The sequence below is a fragment of the Sinohyriopsis cumingii genome, unplaced genomic scaffold (assembly GCF_028554795.1).
Source record: "Sinohyriopsis cumingii isolate HCF-2022 unplaced genomic scaffold, ASM2855479v2 utg003322l, whole genome shotgun sequence".
NCBI lineage: Eukaryota > Metazoa > Mollusca > Bivalvia > Unionida > Unionidae > Sinohyriopsis > Sinohyriopsis cumingii.
In genome coordinates this window covers 138387-160197 of record NW_028316456.1, presented here as the reverse complement: position 1 = coordinate 160197, position 21811 = coordinate 138387, and the positions used below count along the sequence as shown (strand labels likewise).

The window sequence follows — 21811 nt, the reverse complement described above, 5'->3', positions numbered from 1 at the left end:
GTTACATTTGAATGGTACATGCCCATATTAGATTTTCTTTAATGTTTTCATTGTAACCGCTTCTAAAATAGAATTCCCTGATAGCAATAGCCATTTGTTGTTATTGCATCAAAATTTGTTTCCAGTTTTCTTTGGTATTTTTGTTTTTGTCATGTTTTAGTTATTATCAAAGTAGCTGTATTTGTGTTTTAAAGTTGGAATTCCACAGAACTAGGAAATGTACATATAAATGGACAGTATCATATAATTAGTCCATTAAACACTGGATCGCGCTTGTAAAAGGCAATGTTGTCATCGTGTATACTTTGTAATCTCACGTAAACTAAAGATACTAATAGAAAAGATTTGGTGTAGTTACTTTTGGACTTATAAATACAATAACATTTCGTTGTGTTTAGCGCATGAAATTTCGATTGATGACTCGAATGGAAAAACCCGCTCGTCTAGCAATGAAAGCAAAAGAGTGTTACCTTCATGGAAGCGTGAAACATTGAGTCATTCAATCAGGTATTCAGAGTGAGTATAACATTATTTCAGCTGGAATTACCATCTTGTAGTTGCAAAAACATTACCTTTACAACTAGAATTGAGGTGGTTGAAGCTTTTGTATTGCTTTCTGTCAAGTGATATTCCCAGAGACATGGTGTAAGTTCCAACAGAAGAGAGAACTTTCCGTTGAATGTTGCATAGCTTTTATCTTATATAACAAAACATTTTGCATGCTAATGTGTCTTTGCAGACCTCACCTCGTGTTTATGGAATGCTCGCCAGTTTCTCACTCCAATGAAATGAATCTGTTTAATGTTATATTGTTTATAGGCTTTCTGATATAAATATAGCATGGATCTCCTATATGTAAATCATAATGACCATATTATTTTCATCATATATAGCCTTTGGTTAGTTCATATTAGGTCCTTTGATTCATTTGTTTTCTTAAAGTCGACTGTCAAGTAATTTGTATGTGTAATTAATGATTACGCATTATACCTTAAGTAAAATGTCCTCAAATTTCTTTTCCCCGTACAGCGTTACCCCCGAGAGTCGTTTATTGACGTTTTAAGGTATATCCAAATACGCTGTTCGGTTCACCCAATGCTGCACGAGCAAAGTGCTTCAAGTGGGAAGATAAATTACCTTGAATTCTCTAGCCGTGGATTGCACCATGATCAGGGTATTTTTAAAGTCAAGTCACACAGTAATATCATTAAGCAACACATTTTATTTTGGAGCATTCCACTTTGCAGGAGTTATCTTAAGCCGTAGAGTGGTCTGAATCTGAAGGTCTGATTCTGGAAGTGTGAATTTGGAGGTTTCACAATGGGCCTGGATTTTGAGCTCTGATTTTGACTGAAGTTGATATCTGGGATGCATAATCTGGGATTCAATGTGCGATTTTGTATAACCTGTGTGCCGCTGTCAGTGGTGAACATGCCTCCGATCAATATAGTCTCCCGTGGTAAAGGACCAAAACTTCAAGACCAACGGGTCTGCAGTGTCTAAGGAGGTTTTTGATGGATTCTAGACAGAATGGGCGTGTCGGGCCATTAGTTTGGACTCAGAACGGTGGGAAATCGGAACGCACTTTTCAAAGACAAGATTGCCAGCGTTTGTATTTTGCTACGATCTCTCTGAAAATAAAGAAGCTAATTGAAAAGACTCTATGTGTTTCCTCTTGGACTTTGAAATACAATGCTATTTTGTTTGGATTACCGCATGGAATTTCGATAGATGACTCGCAAGAAAAGCTCAGCTCATCTTGTAATGAAAGCAAAAGAATGTAACCTTTATGGAAACGTGAGTCACTCTCTCGGACAGAGTAGATAAAAAATATTTTGGCTAGAATTATCCTTCCAGTAGTTGCAAAAAGATTACTTATTAAACTGTAATTTAGGTGACTGAAGCATGTTCATTACTTCCTGTCGATACAACGTCCTAGAGGTTTGGTTTCATTTGGAAAAGAAGAGATTATCTATTTAATTATCTATTAGCATTCATAGTCCCTTTTTAAAGTTGTTTATATTATCATGCATGACATAAAATTGTTCATCGTATTTGGATTAGGAATGAACTCGTTTTGTATACATTAAATCAGTTATCATCTTGTCTGTGTACTTTTGATGTTGACCATGGTCATTTCATCTGTAAAGTGAATATAGTTTTAAAGATCTTTTTGCTTGTAGGATTGTTTAAGCTATCTTCTGTATCTACACTGAGGACGCTAAGTTTTCAAGCGTATGTTGTCAACCTTGTTCTTATAAATAAGTGGAATAACACCAACTCAGTCACATGATTCTTTGTACTTAAAAGTGTGAAGCAAAATCGCATACGTTGTCACATAATTTACGATGCCGTTTCATAGTCAATTAGGGAAGGACATGTATGTAATGATTATACATTTATCATCAATCTGTCATTGTACACAGGTGTTGATCGAGCTTAGTGTATAAATATATATTTCATTACATATATTTAATTCATGCAGAGACTAGCCTAGCTGTTAGACGTTTGTGCTCCTTGAAGCAATTAAACAGATAGTGAGTTTAGAAATTTAAAGTGAAGAAAAATTCAACATTATTGTATCGATCACCACAAATTGGGCAGCATAACACATGATAAACTGTTGCGCTCGTTCGGGACTTCTCGCTCCCTATGCAAGAATAACACCCCTATATCAACAAGCCGTGTTGAAAATAAGATTTTTCCGATAATAACATGCGTATCAAGTTTAATTTTGTAAGGTGTACATTTTAATGCAGCATAACTCGATTGATTTATCAATGATGTATGTGTTTACTTGGTTACATTCATGATTTATGATACTTCGTGGCCAAATCTATACATAACATTGACTGATTATAAATGACAACAACTCACTTATGAAAAGTGCCCAAAATAAACTTAGTGACGTTCAGAGATTTAAGAATATTTCTTACAATTAAGGTAAAATTAAAATGCGCGCGCAATGGCTGGACAAAAATAATTGTAAAAGAATTGATAAAGAGAATAAACAAGTCAAATGGTTATTGCGTATTGTTTCAATGCCTTACCTGTATATTGTACTTTAAAGTCTGCAGAATTTTCACGCATCTATACTATGACGTAATTTCCTATCCACCGGCTTACAGCTACACATTGTCTTCGCAATCTAATGTGAAAAGAAATTTGACTATAAAGTGTACTGTTCAGTTTTACTTGCTTCAATATTGTGTTCTTTCGAAAGTGAACACAATCAAGCCGTATACTAATACCTTGAATTATTTGTTTTCAAAATGTAGTTCTTTTAATTTTGTTTAACAGTCTACAAATTATCAAAAAACAACGAATAAGAGATCAATTAAGTTGAAGGCTTTAATCGAAGTTTCTTTAATGTTTTGATTTCGACGGCTTATAATAGAATCCCTAAAAGCAGTACACATTTTGCTATTGCAATAAGTTTCTTTACCGTGTTGGACCGCTCCGGTGGGCTAGTGGTTTGAGCGTCCGCCTCGGATGCGGGAGGTTCGAGTTTCAAATCACGGGCGAGTCGTACAAAGGACATAAAAATGGTATTAACAGCTGCCTCGCAAATAGTCCGATAAATCAACACCACAAATCTGTGTTGATACTGATGGACGATGTTGTGGTATCAGCCCCTCATCAGAGAATCAGCTTCATCACGGGTGAAAGACTGATTTATCGGCATAAATCGCTAGTCGCTCAGCATTAAGAGGTTAGATATAGGACTGGTTGACCTTGTTTCAGGATAATGTGACTGAGTGGGACATCATGCTACATGTCTGTGTCATGATGCCCCGGTGCTAGACATCACTGCGGACATCGTAGCGATATGACTCAAAAGATTGTTAAAGCTACGTTAAAAATTCAAATCACACTCACACAAACAATTATATATCTATATCATTATCTATATCTATATCTATATCTATATATATATATATATATATATATATATATATATATATATATATATAATTCCTTAAGTATATATTAGGACTGATGATCCCTTGTTATATTCTCTTGTTTATAGCATCATACAATGGATAAAATCATGCATCGTGGATACATTAGATATGAACTCGTTCTCGTTTTGTAATGCTCTATCAGTTATCACATTGTGTACTCTTTATGTTGGTCACATTCATGTCATATGTAAAGTCAAATACGATTGAAATATCCATTAATCTCATATATATTGTTTAATGTCTCTTGAAGAATATTTGCAAACATCGAGACAAAGTGGACGAAGTAGAAACATGATTAAAAACGTTGGGATCGTCCGGGATTTGAACCCGGGACCTCTCGCACCCTAAGCGAGAATCATACCCCTAGACCAACGAGCCGTGTCGAAAAAGAGAATGTGAAGATTAATGATGGAAGTTGTATAGTATAATGCAGCATATCTCTATCTTTTTATCATTGATGTATACCTGCACCAAGTTACTTTCATGTTTTATGATACAGCGTTGCAAAATCCATAGATGACGTTGGGTAATGACGACTGACAAGATAACGCTTGTGAAATGTGCTAAAACTGAACTTATCAGTGACGATCAGATGTATGATAAAGGACATTTTGTAATAGTATTTAAAGGTTAAATTGCATCAAAATACTGAAACAGACTTTTGAAACATTGATAAACAGAATATATAAATCAAATGATAAAGCTTTACATGTTCAATGCATTACATGTATACTATATTTCACGATGAGCAGAATTATGTCACGCATTCTTTGTATTTTGTTTCCATCCTTCGGCTTACAGCAACGAATAGTCTTTGCAATTTAATGCAAAGTGATATTTAGTTATGGTGGATACTGGTCAATGATACATTACTTCAATGTTATGAATTTTTCAGACATATCGCTACGATGTCTGAAAACCATTATTCGATAACAACAAAATCTACTACAACTTATTTAGCGCCATAAGAGAAACAGAAAGGTCTGCATCCAATTGTTTTTGTGTGTTCCAGATTGTTGAAATTTCTGTTAAGTTTTGGGAACACTCATTGAAGAATATAGGTGTTTCAACGACTATGTAGTAATTGGTGTTGAAAGGCAATATTACTCGACTGATTAATGTGATGTATTATCTCATCGAAACAATGTAACAAATTGTTCAATTTCTACTTTCTTTGATATTATTTAATCTGAATATCGTCATGTAGATATGACGTTATTAGATGAAAGATACATACTATTGATTATCGAATTGTCATTGCTGTTTTCACTTGTCTAGACTTATACGTGACATGCGCAAGCTAATCTGCTTATCTATATTACAAGTCTGACAGCTATAGAAAATGGACATCTTTAGAACTAAAACCATCATACATGGGATAAAATCGTGCGTCGCACAGAGATAAGAAATGAGTACCTTCTCGTTTTATAGCTGTTATACCAATCATCATTTCTATGTGTGCTCTTGATGATGGCCTTGATCATGTCATCAGCAAAGTTCGATGAGATTTAATTTTCAATATACCTTGTGTATATAGTTCTTAATGTCTTTTTTGTAGAATATTTGTTTACAGGTTTGGTTGTACTATCGTATATAAATACAAAGAGGACGCTAATTTTTCATGCGAATATCGTCTCGTTTTCTTTTATAAATAACTGATATAGCACCAAGTCACATTCACATAATTCTTTGTATTGAAAATGTGTGACCAAATATCACACATTCAGTCACAATATTTACGATTCTATTTCGTTGTCATTAGTGCAGGCCAGGTGTCTAATGTTTAGACCTTCCTGTTACTGAATTACATGCTGAACGAGAGTTATGATACCCAAAGATATAACTAGTTCCTTTGACCAACGATTTATGCTGTCGAATACACCAGTCACTCTTTAGGCACACATTTGTCTTGCACTGATGTTTTTGTCAATATGTCATTGTACACAAATGTTAATCAGACCTTTGTGTAGATATATACTTTTAGTTACATATATGTATTAGTGCATGTGACCAGGTTTAGCGGTGAGATGTTTTGTGCTATTTGAAACAATTAAAATGAAGAGTTTAGAAAAAAGTGAAGAAAGATTCGGCATTATAGTAACGATAGAGACAAAGTGGGCGACGTGAAACATAATAAAATATTGGGCTCGTCCGGGATTTGAACCCGGGACCTCTCGCACCCGAAGCGAGAATCATACCCCTAGACCAACGAGCCGTAGTTAAAAATTATATCTGTTCCGATAATTGCCTGTATGACAAGTTTAATAGTGTTGGCTAAACATTTAATGCAGCATACCTCAGTGGATTTTGTCATTACTGTATGGTTTTGCTAGCTTACGGTCAAGTTTTATGATACAGCGTGGCAGAATATATAAATGACATTGACATATGATAAGTGTCAAAAAACCACTTACGAAAAGTCCACAAAATGTGTCTTCGCTAAATACAACACCATCCCAGCTTCATACTGTTAAAACACTAGTTCGTTTACTGTTCTTTTTTAAAAGTTGCTTAGACATTCCTTCTTAGTAGTTAACGTTCAGGAACTAGTCAGTAACCATTGTGAGCATTGTGTAGATTTTCAGTTTCATCAGGGTCAGCTACCAAAATATAGCCATTTTAAGACGTATGAATATATCCGTTTAATTCGACCAACAGGAAATGCTTTCATCATAGCCGATCATATAAATTATTAGGACCAACTATACACTTGAACAAATAAATATATTTTCGTCATAACAATTAAGAAATGAATTATTATCTGTAGCATATTTTTTCAACACAATAATAATACCATCCCTTTCTCCCAATTCAATAAAGAGATGCATAACAATATATGTTAATACTTCTAATTCAGCTTTGGGGTTCTTTAACTACTGTATTCAAATATTACATGGAGTACTTACACAAATGGTACTACCAGATGCCTCTTTTGGCGCTCAGCATTAAGAGGTTAGTGTTAGGACTGGTCGGCCTGGTGTTAGGATAATGTGACTGGGTGGGATATCATAATACATGTCTGCGGCATGATGCCCCACTGCTAGACATCACTATAAAGTGGCACATTGCAGGTATCGAAGCGATATGACTGAAAAACTGTTAAAGCTACGTTCAAAATCAAAATCGCTTCACATCACTGTTGTTTAGCGCATGGAATTCCTATAGATAACTCGGAAGAAAAAGCCAGCTTCTCTTGTAATCAATGAAACTGAGTGTTGCCTTCATGGAAATGTAAAACCTTGAGTCATTCCTTCCGGTATTTGGAGTATAAAAAAATATCTAAGCTGGAATTAACCTTCGAGTAGTGTCAAAGAATGAACTCTCCAACTAGAATTATGGCGGCTGACGCATTTTCATTGCTGTCGATTCAACGTCCCAGAGGCATGGTATCAAATGGAACAGAAGAGATAATCGATGCTTTGAATGGTGCACTGCTGTTATATGCACCAAAAGGTTTCGCATGACAATGTGTGTAAATAATCTTTACCACGTGCCTAACGACTTTTATTAAACACTCTTGGTCTAGATTTGTAGGCGTGATTTTGGCTATGATTGCTGTAGATATTTGGAAGAAGAGACGTGTAGCATCATCTCGGATAGGTCTTCATATATTTAATTCGTTAAGTATTAGCACTGATAATCCTTTTTTACATTTCCATGCTTATATCGTTATACATGGGATACAATTGTGCACCGTAGATAGATTAGAAATGTATCTGTTTACTCTTGTTGTTGGCCATGGTCATACCATTTGTAAAGCATGATAAATTGAAATGTCTATATATCTCCTGTATGAAATTTTCAATGTCTTTTGACGAATATTAGCTTGCAGACATGATTATAAGAACCGCTATAGCTACATTGAGGACGCTGATTTTTCAAGCGTATTTTGGCACCCTTGATTTTATATAAAACAAAATTGGTATACCAACAACTCGTATTCACATAATTACTTTCCACTGAAAAATGTGCAATAATATACCATATATGTAGTCAGATAATTTACGATGACACTACATTGACAATTCTTTGTTATCAATATCAGATTGTCATTGTGTACAGGTGTTACTCAGAGCTTAGTGAAGAAATGTATATTTCATTGCTTATCTGGCTTGGCTGTTAGACGCTTTTGCTCTTTAAAGGAATTAAAACAAAATGTGGGCTTAATAAGTTTTAGTAAAGTAGGATATTATCGATGGCGACAAAGTGGGCAAATTAAAACATGATAAAATGTTGGGCTCGTCCGGGATTTGAACCCGGGACCTCTCGCACCCTAAGCGAGAATCATACCCCTAGACCAACGAGCCGTGATGATGAAATGTCTGTTCCGATAATTGTATGAATGTCAAGTTTAAAGATGGATGTTGTACGTTGTAATGATGCATACCTCGCTTTATTTATTATTGCTGTATGCCTTCACCAGGTTACGTTCATGTGTATGATCCAGCGTCGCAAAATCTATGAATGACATTGAGTAAATGACGATTGACAAGATAACGTTTATAAAAAGAGCTCAAACTGAATTTATCGGTGATCATCGAAGTTACATTTGAATGGTACATGCCCATATTAGATTTTCTTTAATGTTTTCATTGTAACCGCTTCTAAAATAGAATTCCCTGATAGCAATAGCCATTTGTTGTTATTGCATCAAAATTTGTTTCCAGTTTTCTTTGGTATTTTTGTTTTTGTCATGTTTTAGTTATTATCAAAGTAGCTGTATTTGTGTTTTAAAGTTGGAATTCCACAGAACTAGGAAATGTACATATAAATGGACAGTATCATATAATTAGTCCATTAAACACTGGATCGCGCTTGTAAAAGGCAATGTTGTCATCGTGTATACTTTGTAATCTCACGTAAACTAAAGATACTAATAGAAAAGATTTGGTGTAGTTACTTTTGGACTTATAAATACAATAACATTTCGTTGTGTTTAGCGCATGAAATTTCGATTGATGACTCGAATGGAAAAACCCGCTCGTCTAGCAATGAAAGCAAAAGAGTGTTACCTTCATGGAAGCGTGAAACATTGAGTCATTCAATCAGGTATTCAGAGTGAGTATAACATTATTTCAGCTGGAATTACCATCTTGTAGTTGCAAAAACATTACCTTTACAACTAGAATTGAGGTGGTTGAAGCTTTTGTATTGCTTTCTGTCAAGTGATATTCCCAGAGACATGGTGTAAGTTCCAACAGAAGAGAGAACTTTCCGTTGAATGTTGCATAGCTTTTATCTTATATAACAAAACATTTTGCATGCTAATGTGTCTTTGCAGACCTCACCACGTGTTTATGGAATGCTCGCCTGTTTCTCACTCCAATGAAATGAATCTGTTTAATGTTATATTGTTTATAGGCTTTCTGATATAACTATATCATGGATCTCCTATATGTAAATCATAATGACCATATTGTTTTCATCATATATAGCCTTTGGTTAGTTCATATTAGGTCCTTTGATTCATTTGTTTTCTTAAAGTCGACTGTCAAGTAATTTGTATGTGTAATTAATGATTACGCATTATACCTTAAGTAAAATGTCCTCAAATTTCTTTTCCCCGTACAGCGTTACCCCCGAGAGTCGTTTATTGACGTTTTAAGGTATATCCAAATACGCTGTTCGGTTCACCCAATGCTGCACGAGCAAAGTGCTTCAAGTGGGAAGATAAATTACCTTGAATTCTCTAGCCGTGGATTGCACCATGATCAGGGTATTTTTAAAGTCAAGTCACACAGTAATATCATTAAGCAACACATTTTATTTTGGAGCATTCCACTTTGCAGGAGTTATCTTAAGCCGTAGAGTGGTCTGAATCTGAAGGTCTGATTCTGGAAGTGTGAATTTGGAGGTTTCACAATGGGCCTGGATTTTGAGCTCTGATTTTGACTGAAGTTGATATCTGGGATGCATAATCTGGGATTCAATGTGCGATTTTGTATAACCTGTGTGCCGCTGTCAGTGGTGAACATGCCTCCGATCAATATAGTCTCCCGTGGTAAAGGACCAAAACTTCAAGACCAACGGGTCTGCAGTGTCTAAGGAGGTTTTTGATGGATTCTAGACAGAATGGGCGTGTCGGGCCATTAGTTTGGACTCAGAACGGTGGGAAATCGGAACGCACTTTTCAAAGACAAGATTGCCAGCGTTTGTATTTTGCTACGATCTCTCTGAAAATAAAGAAGCTAATTGAAAAGACTCTGTGTGTTTCCTCTTGGACTTTGAAATACAATGCTATTTTGTTTGGATTACCGCATGGAATTTCGATAGATGACTCGCAAGAAAAGCTCAGCTCATCTTGTAATGAAAGCAAAAGAATGTAACCTTTATGGAAACGTGAGTCACTCTCTCGGACAGAGTAGATAAAAAATATTTTGGCTAGAATTATCCTTCCAGTAGTTGCAAAAAGATTACTTATTAAACTGTAATTTAGGTGACTGAAGCATGTTCATTACTTCCTGTCGATACAACGTCCTAGAGGTTTGGTTTCATTTGGAAAAGAAGAGATTATCTATTTAATTATCTATTAGCATTCACAGTCCCTTTTTAAAGTTGTTTATATTATCATGCATGACATAAAATTGTTCATCGTATTTGGATTAGGAATGAACTCGTTTTGTATACATTAAATCAGTTATCATCTTGTCTGTGTACTTTTGATGTTGACCATGGTCATTTCATCTGTAAAGTGAATATAGTTTTAAAGATCTTTTTGCTTGTAGGATTGTTTAAGCTATCTTCTGTATCTACACTGAGGACGCTAAGTTTTCAAGCGTATGTTGTCAACCTTGTTCTTATAAATAAGTGGAATAACACCAACTCAGTCACATGATTCTTTGTACTTAAAAGTGTGAAGCAAAATCGCATACGTTGTCACATAATTTACGATGCCGTTTCATAGTCAATTAGGGAAGGACATGTATGTAATGATTATACATTTATCATCAATCTGTCATTGTACACAGGTGTTGATCGAGCTTAGTGTATAAATATATATTTCATTACATATATTTAATTCATGCAGAGACTAGCCTAGCTGTTAGACGTTTGTGCTCCTTGAAGCAATTAAACAGATAGTGAGTTTAGAAATTTAAAGTGAAGAAAAATTCAACATTATTGTATCGATCACCACAAATTGGGCAGCATAACACATGATAAACTGTTGCGCTCGTTCGGGACTTCTCGCTCCCTATGCAAGAATAACACCCCTATATCAACAAGCCGTGTTGAAAATAAGATTTTTCCGATAATAACATGCGTATCAAGTTTAATTTTGTAAGGTGTACATTTTAATGCAGCATAACTCGATTGATTTATCAATGATGTATGTGTTTACTTGGTTACATTCATGATTTATGATACTTCGTGGCCAAATCTATACATAACATTGACTGATTATAAATGACAACAACTCACTTATGAAAAGTGCCCAAAATAAACTTAGTGACGTTCAGAGATTTAAGAATATTTCTTACAATTAAGGTAAAATTAAAATGCGCGCGCAATGGCTGGACAAAAATAATTGTAAAAGAATTGATAAAGAGAATAAACAAGTCAAATGGTTATTGCGTATTGTTTCAATGCCTTACCTGTATATTGTACTTTAAAGTCTGCAGAATTTTCACGCATCTATACTATGACGTAATTTCCTATCCACCGGCTTACAGCTACACATTGTCTTCGCAATCTAATGTGAAAAGAAATTTGACTATAAAGTGTACTGTTCAGTTTTACTTGCTTCAATATTGTGTTCTTTCGAAAGTGAACACAATCAAGCCGTATACTAATACCTTGAATTATTTGTTTTCAAAATGTAGTTCTTTTAATTTTGTTTAACAGTCTACAAATTATCAAAAAACAACGAATAAGAGATCAATTAAGTTGAAGGCTTTAATCGAAGTTTCTTTAATGTTTTGATTTCGACGGCTTATAATAGAATCCCTAAAAGCAGTACACATTTTGCTATTGCAATAAGTTTCTTTACCGTGTTGGACCGCTCCGGTGGGCTAGTGGTTTGAGCGTCCGCCTCGGATGCGGGAGGTTCGAGTTTCAAATCACGGGCGAGTCGTACAAAGGACATAAAAATGGTATTAACAGCTGCCTCGCAAATAGTCCGATAAATCAACACCACAAATCTGTGTTGATACTGATGGACGATGTTGTGGTATCAGCCCCTCATCAGAGAATCAGCTTCATCACGGGTGAAAGACTGATTTATCGGCATAAATCGCTAGTCGCTCAGCATTAAGAGGTTAGATATAGGACTGGTTGACCTTGTTTCAGGATAATGTGACTGAGTGGGACATCATGCTACATGTCTGTGTCATGATGCCCCGGTGCTAGACATCACTGCGGACATCGTAGCGATATGACTCAAAAGATTGTTAAAGCTACGTTAAAAATTCAAATCACACTCACACAAACAATTATATATCTATATCTTTATCTATATCTATATCTATATCTATATCTATATCTATATATATATATATATATATATATATATATATATATATATAATTCCTTAAGTATATATTAGGACTGATGATCCCTTGTTATATTCTCTTGTTTATAGCATCATACAATGGATAAAATCATGCATCGTGGATACATTAGATATGAACTCGTTCTCGTTTTGTAATGCTCTATCAGTTATCACATTGTGTACTCTTTATGTTGGTCACATTCATGTCATATGTAAAGTCAAATACGATTGAAATATCCATTAATCTCATATATATTGTTTAATGTCTCTTGAAGAATATTTGCAAACATCGAGACAAAGTGGACGAAGTAGAAACATGATTAAAAACGTTGGGATCGTCCGGGATTTGAACCCGGGACCTCTCGCACCCTAAGCGAGAATCATACCCCTAGACCAACGAGCCGTGTCGAAAAAGAGAATGTGAAGATTAATGATGGAAGTTGTATAGTATAATGCAGCATATCTCTATCTTTTTATCATTGATGTATACCTGCACCAAGTTACTTTCATGTTTTATGATACAGCGTTGCAAAATCCATAGATGACGTTGGGTAATGACGACTGACAAGATAACGCTTGTGAAATGTGCTAAAACTGAACTTATCAGTGACGATCAGATGTATGATAAAGGACATTTTGTAATAGTATTTAAAGGTTAAATTGCATCAAAATACTGAAACAGACTTTTGAAACATTGATAAACAGAATATATAAATCAAATGATAAAGCTTTACATGTTCAATGCATTACATGTATACTATATTTCACGATGAGCAGAATTATGTCACGCATTCTTTGTATTTTGTTTCCATCCTTCGGCTTACAGCAACGAATAGTCTTTGCAATTTAATGCAAAGTGATATTTAGTTATGGTGGATACTGGTCAATGATACATTACTTCAATGTTATGAATTTTTCAGACATATCGCTACGATGTCTGAAAACCATTATTCGATAACAACAAAATCTACTACAACTTATTTAGCGCCATAAGAGAAACAGAAAGGTCTGCATCCAATTGTTTTTGTGTGTTCCAGATTGTTGAAATTTCTGTTAAGTTTTGGGAACACTCATTGAAGAATATAGGTGTTTCAACGACTATGTAGTAATTGGTGTTGAAAGGCAATATTACTCGACTGATTAATGTGATGTATTATCTCATCGAAACAATGTAACAAATTGTTCAATTTCTACTTTCTTTGATATTATTTAATCTGAATATCGTCATGTAGATATGACGTTATTAGATGAAAGATACATACTATTGATTATCGAATTGTCATTGCTGTTTTCACTTGTCTAGACTTATACGTGACATGCGCAAGCTAATCTGCTTATCTATATTACAATTCTGACAGCTATAGAAAATGGACATCTTTAGAACTAAAACCATCATACATGGGATAAAATCGTGCGTCGCACAGAGATAAGAAATGAGTACCTTCTCGTTTTATAGCTGTTATACCAATCATCATTTCTATGTGTGCTCTTGATGATGGCCTTGATCATGTCATCAGCAAAGTTCGATGAGATTTAATTTTCAATATACCTTGTGTATATAGTTCTTAATGTCTTTTTTGTAGAATATTTGTTTACAGGTTTGGTTGTACTATCGTATATAAATACAAAGAGGACGCTAATTTTTCATGCGAATATCGTCTCGTTTTCTTTTATAAATAACTGATATAGCACCAAGTCACATTCACATAATTCTTTGTATTGAAAATGTGTGACCAAATATCACACATTCAGTCACAATATTTACGATTCTATTTCGTTGTCATTAGTGCAGGCCAGGTGTCTAATGTTTAGACCTTCCTGTTACTGAATTACATGCTGAACGAGAGTTATGATACCCAAAGATATAACTAGTTCCTTTGACCAACGATTTATGCTGTCGAATACACCTGTCACTCTTTAGGCACACATTTGTCTTGCACTGATGTTTTTGTCAATATGTCATTGTACACAAATGTTAATCAGACCTTTGTGTAGATATATACTTTTAGTTACATATATGTATTAGTGCATGTGACCAGGTTTAGCGGTGAGATGTTTTGTGCTATTTGAAACAATTAAAATGAAGAGTTTAGAAAAAAGTGAAGAAAGATTCGGCATTATAGTAACGATAGAGACAAAGTGGGCGACGTGAAACATAATAAAATATTGGGCTCGTCCGGGATTTGAACCCGGGACCTCTCGCACCCGAAGCGAGAATCATACCCCTAGACCAACGAGCCGTAGTTAAAAATTATATCTGTTCCGATAATTGCCTGTATGACAAGTTTAATAGTGTTGGCTAAACATTTAATGCAGCATACCTCAGTGGATTTTGTCATTACTGTATGGTTTTGCTAGCTTACGGTCAAGTTTTATGATACAGCGTGGCAGAATATATAAATGACATTGACATATGATAAGTGTCAAAAAACCACTTACGAAAAGTCCACAAAATGTGTCTTCGCTAAATACAACACCATCCCAGCTTCATACTGTTAAAACACTAGTTCGTTTACTGTTCTTTTTTAAAAGTTGCTTAGACATTCCTTCTTAGTAGTTAACGTTCAGGAACTAGTCAGTAACCATTGTGAGCATTGTGTAGATTTTCAGTTTCATCAGGGTCAGCTACCAAAATATAGCCATTTTAAGACGTATGAATATATCCGTTTAATTCGACCAACAGGAAATGCTTTCATCATAGCCGATCATATAAATTATTAGGACCAACTATACACTTGAACAAATAAATATATTTTCGTCATAACAATTAAGAAATGAATTATTATCTGTAGCATATTTTTTCAACACAATAATAATACCATCCCTTTATCCCAATTCAATAAAGAGATGCATAACAATATATGTTAATACTTCTAATTCAGCTTTGGGGTTCTTTAACTACTGTATTCAAATATTACATGGAGTACTTACACAAATGGTACTACCAGATGCCTCTTTTGGCGCTCAGCATTAAGAGGTTAGTGTTAGGACTGGTCGGCCTGGTGTTAGGATAATGTGACTGGGTGGGATATCATAATACATGTCTGCGGCATGATGCCCCACTGCTAGACATCACTATAAAGTGGCACATTGCAGGTATCGAAGCGATATGACTGAAAAACTGTTAAAGCTACGTTCAAAATCAAAATCGCTTCACATCACTGTTGTTTAGCGCATGGAATTCCTATAGATAACTCGGAAGAAAAAGCCAGCTTCTCTTGTAATCAATGAAACTGAGTGTTGCCTTCATGGAAATGTAAAACCTTGAGTCATTCCTTCCGGTATTTGGAGTATAAAAAAATATCTAAGCTGGAATTAACCTTCGAGTAGTGTCAAAGAATGAACTCTCCAACTAGAATTATGGCGGCTGACGCATTTTCATTGCTGTCGATTCAACGTCCCAGAGGCATGGTATCAAATGGAACAGAAGAGATAATCGATGCTTTGAATGGTGCACTGCTGTTATATGCACCAAAAGGTTTCGCATGACAATGTGTGTAAATAATCTTTACCACGTGCCTAACGACTTTTATTAAACACTCTTGGTCTAGATTTGTAGGCGTGATTTTGGCTATGATTGCTGTAGATATTTGGAAGAAGAGACGTGTAGCATCATCTCGGATAGGTCTTCATATATTTAATTCGTTAAGTATTAGCACTGATAATCCTTTTTTACATTTCCATGCTTATATCGTTATACATGGGATACAATTGTGCACCGTAGATAGATTAGAAATGTATCTGTTTACTCTTGTTGTTGGCCATGGTCATACCATTTGTAAAGCATGATAAATTGAAATGTCTATATATCTCCTGTATGAACTTTTAAATGTCTTTTGACGAATATTAGCTTGCAGACATGATTATAAGAACCGCTATAGCTACATTGAGGACGCTGATTTTTCAAGCGTATTTTGGCACCCTTGATTTTATATAAAACAAAATTGGTATACCAACAACTCGTATTCACATAATTACTTTCCACTGAAAAATGTGCAATAATATACCATATATGTAGTCAGATAATTTACGATGACACTACATTGACAATTCTTTGTTATCAATATCAGATTGTCATTGTGTACAGGTGTTACTCAGAGCTTAGTGAAGAAATGTATATTTCATTGCTTATCTGGCTTGGCTGTTAGACGCTTTTGCTCTTTAAAGGAATTAAAACAAAATGTGGGCTTAATAAGTTTTAGTAAAGTAGGATATTATCGATGGCGACAAAGTGGGCAAATTAAAACATGATAAAATGTTGGGCTCGTCCGGGATTTGAACCCGGGACCTCTCGCACCCTAAGCGAGAATCATACCCCTAGACCAACGAGCCGTGATGATGAAATGTCTGTTCCGATAATTGTATGAATGTCAAGTTTAAAGATGGATGTTGTACGTTGTAATGATGCATACCTCGCTTTATTTATTATTGCTGTATGCCTTCACCAGGTTACGTTCATGTGTATGATCCAGCGTCGCAAAATCTATGAATGACATTGAGTAAATGACGATTGACAAGATAACGTTTATAAAAAGAGCTCAAACTGAATTTATCGGTGATCATCGAAGTTACATTTGAATGGTACATGCCCATATTAGATTTTCTTTAATGTTTTCATTGTAACCGCTTCTAAAATAGAATTCCCTGATAGCAATAGCCATTTGTTGTTATTGCATCAAAATTTGTTTCCAGTTTTCTTTGGTATTTTTGTTTTTGTCATGTTTTAGTTATTATCAAAGTAGCTGTATTTGTGTTTTAAAGTTGGAATTCCACAGAACTAGGAAATGTACATATAAATGGACAGTATCATATAATTAGTCCATTAAACACTGGATCGCGCTTGTAAAAGGCAATGTTGTCATCGTGTATACTTTGTAATCTCACGTAAACTAAAGATACTAATAGAAAAGATTTGGTGTGGTTACTTTTGGACTTATAAATACAATAACATTTCGTTGTGTTTAGCGCATGAAATTTCGATTGATGACTCGAATGGAAAAACCCGCTCGTCTAGCAATGAAAGCAAAAGAGTGTTACCTTCATGGAAGCGTGAAACATTGAGTCATTCAATCAGGTATTCAGAGTGAGTATAACATTATTTCAGCTGGAATTACCATCTTGTAGTTGCAAAAACATTACCTTTACAACTAGAATTGAGGTGGTTGAAGCTTTTGTATTGCTTTCTGTCAAGTGATATTCCCAGAGACATGGTGTAAGTTCCAACAGAAGAGAGAACTTTCCGTTGAATGTTGCATAGCTTTTATCTTATATAACAAAACATTTTGCATGCTAATGTGTCTTTGCAGACCTCACCTCGTGTTTATGGAATGCTCGCCAGTTTCTCACTCCAATGAAATGAATCTGTTTAATGTTATATTGTTTATAGGCTTTCTGATATAACTATATCATGGATCTCCTATATGTAAATCATAATGACCATATTGTTTTCATCATATATAGCCTTTGGTTAGTTCATATTAGGTCCTTTGATTCATTTGTTTTCTTAAAGTCGACTGTCAAGTAATTTGTATGTGTAATTAATGATTACGCATTATACCTTAAGTAAAATGTCCTCAAATTTCTTTTCCCCGTACAGCGTTACCCCCGAGAGTCGTTTATTGACGTTTTAAGGTATATCCAAATACGCTGTTCGGTTCACCCAATGCTGCACGAGCAAAGTGCTTCAAGTGGGAAGATAAATTACCTTGAATTCTCTAGCCGTGGATTGCACCATGATCAGGGTATTTTTAAAGTCAAGTCACACAGTAATATCATTAAGCAACACATTTTATTTTGGAGCATTCCACTTTGCAGGAGTTATCTTAAGCCGTAGAGTGGTCTGAATCTGAAGGTCTGATTCTGGAAGTGTGAATTTGGAGGTTTCACAATGGGCCTGGATTTTGAGCTCTGATTTTGACTGAAGTTGATATCTGGGATGCATAATCTGGGATTCAATGTGCGATTTTGTATAACCTGTGTGCCGCTGTCAGTGGTGAACATGCCTCCGATCAATATAGTCTCCCGTGGTAAAGGACCAAAACTTCAAGACCAACGGGTCTGCAGTGTCTAAGGAGGTTTTTGATGGATTCTAGACAGAATGGGCGTGTCGGGCCATTAGTTTGGACTCAGAACGGTGGGAAATCGGAACGCACTTTTCAAAGACAAGATTGCCAGAGTCTGTATTTTGCTACGATCTCTCTGAAAATAAAGAAGCTAATTGAAAAGACTCGATGTGTTTCCTCTTGGACTTTGAAATACAATGCTATTTTGTTTGGATTACCGCATGGAATTTCGATAGATGACTCGCAAGAAAAGCTCAGCTCATCTTGTAATGAAAGCAAAAGAATGTAACCTTTATGGAAACGTGAGTCACTCTCTCGGACAGAGTAGATAAAAAATATTTTGGCTAGAATTATCCTTCCAGTAGTTGCAAAAAGATTACTTATTAAACTGTAATTTAGGTGACTGAAGCATGTTCATTACTTCCTGTCGATACAACGTCCTAGAGGTTTGGTTTCATTTGGAAAAGAAGAGATTATCTATTTAATTATCTATTAGCATTCATAGTCCCTTTTGAAAGTTGTTTATATTATCATGCATGGCATAAAATTGTTCATCGTATTTAGATTAGGAATGAACTCGTTTTGTATACATTAAATCAGTTATCATCTTGTCTGTGTACTTTTGATGTTGACCATGGTCATTTCATCTGTAAAGTGAATATAGTTTTAAAGATCTTTTTGCTTGTAGGATTGTTTAAGCTATCTTCTGTATCTACACTGAGGACGCTAAGTTTTCAAGCGTATGTTGTCAACCTTGTTCTTATAAATAAGTGGAATAACACCAACTCAGTCACATGATTCTTTGTACTTAAAAGTGTGAAGCAAAATCGCATACGTTGTCACATAATTTACGATGCCGTTTCATAGTCAATTAGGGAAGGACATGTATGTAATGATTATACATTTATCATCAATCTGCCATTGTACACAGGTGTTGATCGAGCTTAGTGTATAAATATATATTTCATTACATATATTTAATTCATGCAGAGACTAGCCTAGCTGTTAGACGTTTGTGCTCCTTGAAGCAATTAAACAGATAGTGAGTTTAGAAATTTAAAGTGAAGAAAAATTCAACATTATTGTATCGATCACCACAAATTGGGCAGCATAACACATGATAAACTGTTGCGCTCGTTCGGGACTTCTCGCTCCCTATGCAAGAATAACACCCCTATATCAACAAGCCGTGTTGAAAATAAGATTTTTCCGATAATAACATGCGTATCAAGTTTAATTTTGTAAGGTGTACATTTTAATGCAGCATAACTCGATTGATTTATCAATGATGTATCTGTTTACTTGGTTACATTCATGATTTATGATACTTCGTGGCCAAATCTATACATAACATTGACTGATTATAAATGACAACAACTCACTTATGAAAAGTGCCCAAAATAAACTTAGTGACGTTTCAGAGATTTAAGAATATTTCTTACAATTAAGGTAAAATTAAAATGCGCGCGCAATGGCTGGACAAAAATAATTGTAAAAGAATTGATAAAGAGAATAAACAAGTCAAATGGTTATTGCGTATTGTTTCAATGCCTTACCTGTATATTGTACTTTAAAGTCTGCAGAATTTTCACGCATCTATACTATGACGTAATTTCCTATCCACCGGTTTACAGCTACACATTGTCTTCGCAATCTAATGTGAAAAGAAATTTGACTATAAAGTGTACTGTTCAGTTTTACTTGCTTCAATATTGTGTTCTTTCGAAAGTGAACACAATCAAGCCGTATACTAATACCTTGAATTATTTGTTTTCAAAATGTAGTTCTTTTAATTTTGTTTAACAGTCTACAAATTATCAAAAAACAACGAATAAGAGATCAATTAAGTTGAAGGCTTTAATCGAAGTTTCTTTAATGTTTTGATTTCGACGGCTTATAATAGAATCCCTAAAAGCAGTACACATTTTGCTATTGCAATAAGTTTCTTTACCGTGTTGGACCGCTCCGGTGGGCTAGTGGTTTGAGCGTCCGCCTCGGATGCGGGAGGTTGGAGTTTCAAATCACGGGCGAGTCGTACAAAGGACATAAAAATGGTATTAACAGCTGCCTCGCAAATAGTCCGATAAATCAACACCACAAATCTGTGTTGATACTGATGGACGATGTTGTGGTATCAGCCCCTCATCAGAGAATCAGCATCATCACGGGTGAAAGACTGATTTATCGGCATAAATCGCTAGTCGCTCAGCATTAAGAGGTTAGATATAGGACTGGTTGACCTTGTTTCAGGATAATGTGACTGAGTGGGACATCATGCTACATGTCTGTGTCATGATGCCCCGGTGCTAGACATCACTGCGGACATCGTAGCGATATGACTCAAAAGATTGTTAAAGCTACGTTAAAAATTCAAATCACACTCACACAAACAATTATATATCTATATCTTTATCTATATCTATATCTATATATATATATATATATATATATATATATATATATATATATATATATAATTCCTTAAGTATATATTAGGACTGATGATCCCTTGTTATATTCTCTTGTTTATAGCATCATACAATGGATAAAATCATGCATCGTGGATACATTAGATATGAACTCGTTCTCGTTTTGTAATGCTCTATCAGTTATCACATTGTGTACTCTTTATGTTGGTCACATTCATGTCATATGTAAAGTCAAATACGATTGAAATATCCATCAATCTCATATATATTGTTTAATGTCTCTTGAAGAATATTTGCAAACATCGAGACAAAGTGGACGAAGTAGGAACATGATTAAAAACGTTGGGCTCGTCCGGGATTTGAACCCGGGACCTCTCGCACCCTAAGCGAGAATCATACCCCTAGACCAACGAGCCGTGTCGAAAAAGAGAATGTGAAGATTAATGATGGAAGTTGTATAGTATAATGCAGCATATCTCCATCTTTTTATCATTGATGTATACCTGCACCAAGTTACTTTCATGTTTTATGATACAGCGTTGCAAAATCCATAGATGACGTTGGGTAATGACGACTGACAAGATAACGCTTGTGAAATGTGCTAAAACTGAACTTATCAGTGACGATCAGATGTATGATAAAGGACATTTTGTAATAGTATTTAAAGGTTAAATTGCATCAAAATACTGAAACAGACTTTTGAAACATTGATAAACAGAATATATAAATCAAATGATAAAGCTTTACATGTTCAATGCATTACATGTATACTATATTTCACGATGAGCAGAATTATGTCACGCATTCTTTGTATTTTGTTTCCATCCTTCGGCTTACAGCAACGAATAGTCTTTGCAATTTAATGCG

The 21811-nt window shown here is 35.0% G+C and overlaps 7 non-coding genes across 7 annotated transcripts; all 7 read right to left on the bottom strand.

Annotated features, from left to right (window-relative positions):
• Positions 1-4271: 4271 nt before the first annotated feature.
• On the bottom strand, positions 4272-4343 carry Trnap-agg (transfer RNA proline (anticodon AGG)). Its single transcript has one exon. It is a non-coding gene; the product is annotated as a tRNA-Pro (tRNA).
• Positions 4344-6108: 1765 nt separating this feature from the next.
• Positions 6109-6180, bottom strand: Trnap-cgg (transfer RNA proline (anticodon CGG)). Its single transcript has one exon. It is a non-coding gene; the product is annotated as a tRNA-Pro (tRNA).
• A 2020-nt stretch (positions 6181-8200) lies between these two features.
• Positions 8201-8272, bottom strand: Trnap-agg (transfer RNA proline (anticodon AGG)). Its single transcript has one exon. It is a non-coding gene; the product is annotated as a tRNA-Pro (tRNA).
• Positions 8273-12784: 4512 nt separating this feature from the next.
• Trnap-agg (transfer RNA proline (anticodon AGG)) lies at positions 12785-12856 on the bottom strand. Its single transcript has one exon. It is a non-coding gene; the product is annotated as a tRNA-Pro (tRNA).
• Positions 12857-14621: 1765 nt separating this feature from the next.
• Trnap-cgg (transfer RNA proline (anticodon CGG)) lies at positions 14622-14693 on the bottom strand. Its single transcript has one exon. It is a non-coding gene; the product is annotated as a tRNA-Pro (tRNA).
• Positions 14694-16713: 2020 nt separating this feature from the next.
• Positions 16714-16785, bottom strand: Trnap-agg (transfer RNA proline (anticodon AGG)). The gene has a single exon. It is a non-coding gene; the product is annotated as a tRNA-Pro (tRNA).
• A 4503-nt stretch (positions 16786-21288) lies between these two features.
• Positions 21289-21360, bottom strand: Trnap-agg (transfer RNA proline (anticodon AGG)). Its single transcript has one exon. It is a non-coding gene; the product is annotated as a tRNA-Pro (tRNA).
• Between the last annotated feature and the right edge of the window lie 451 nt (positions 21361-21811).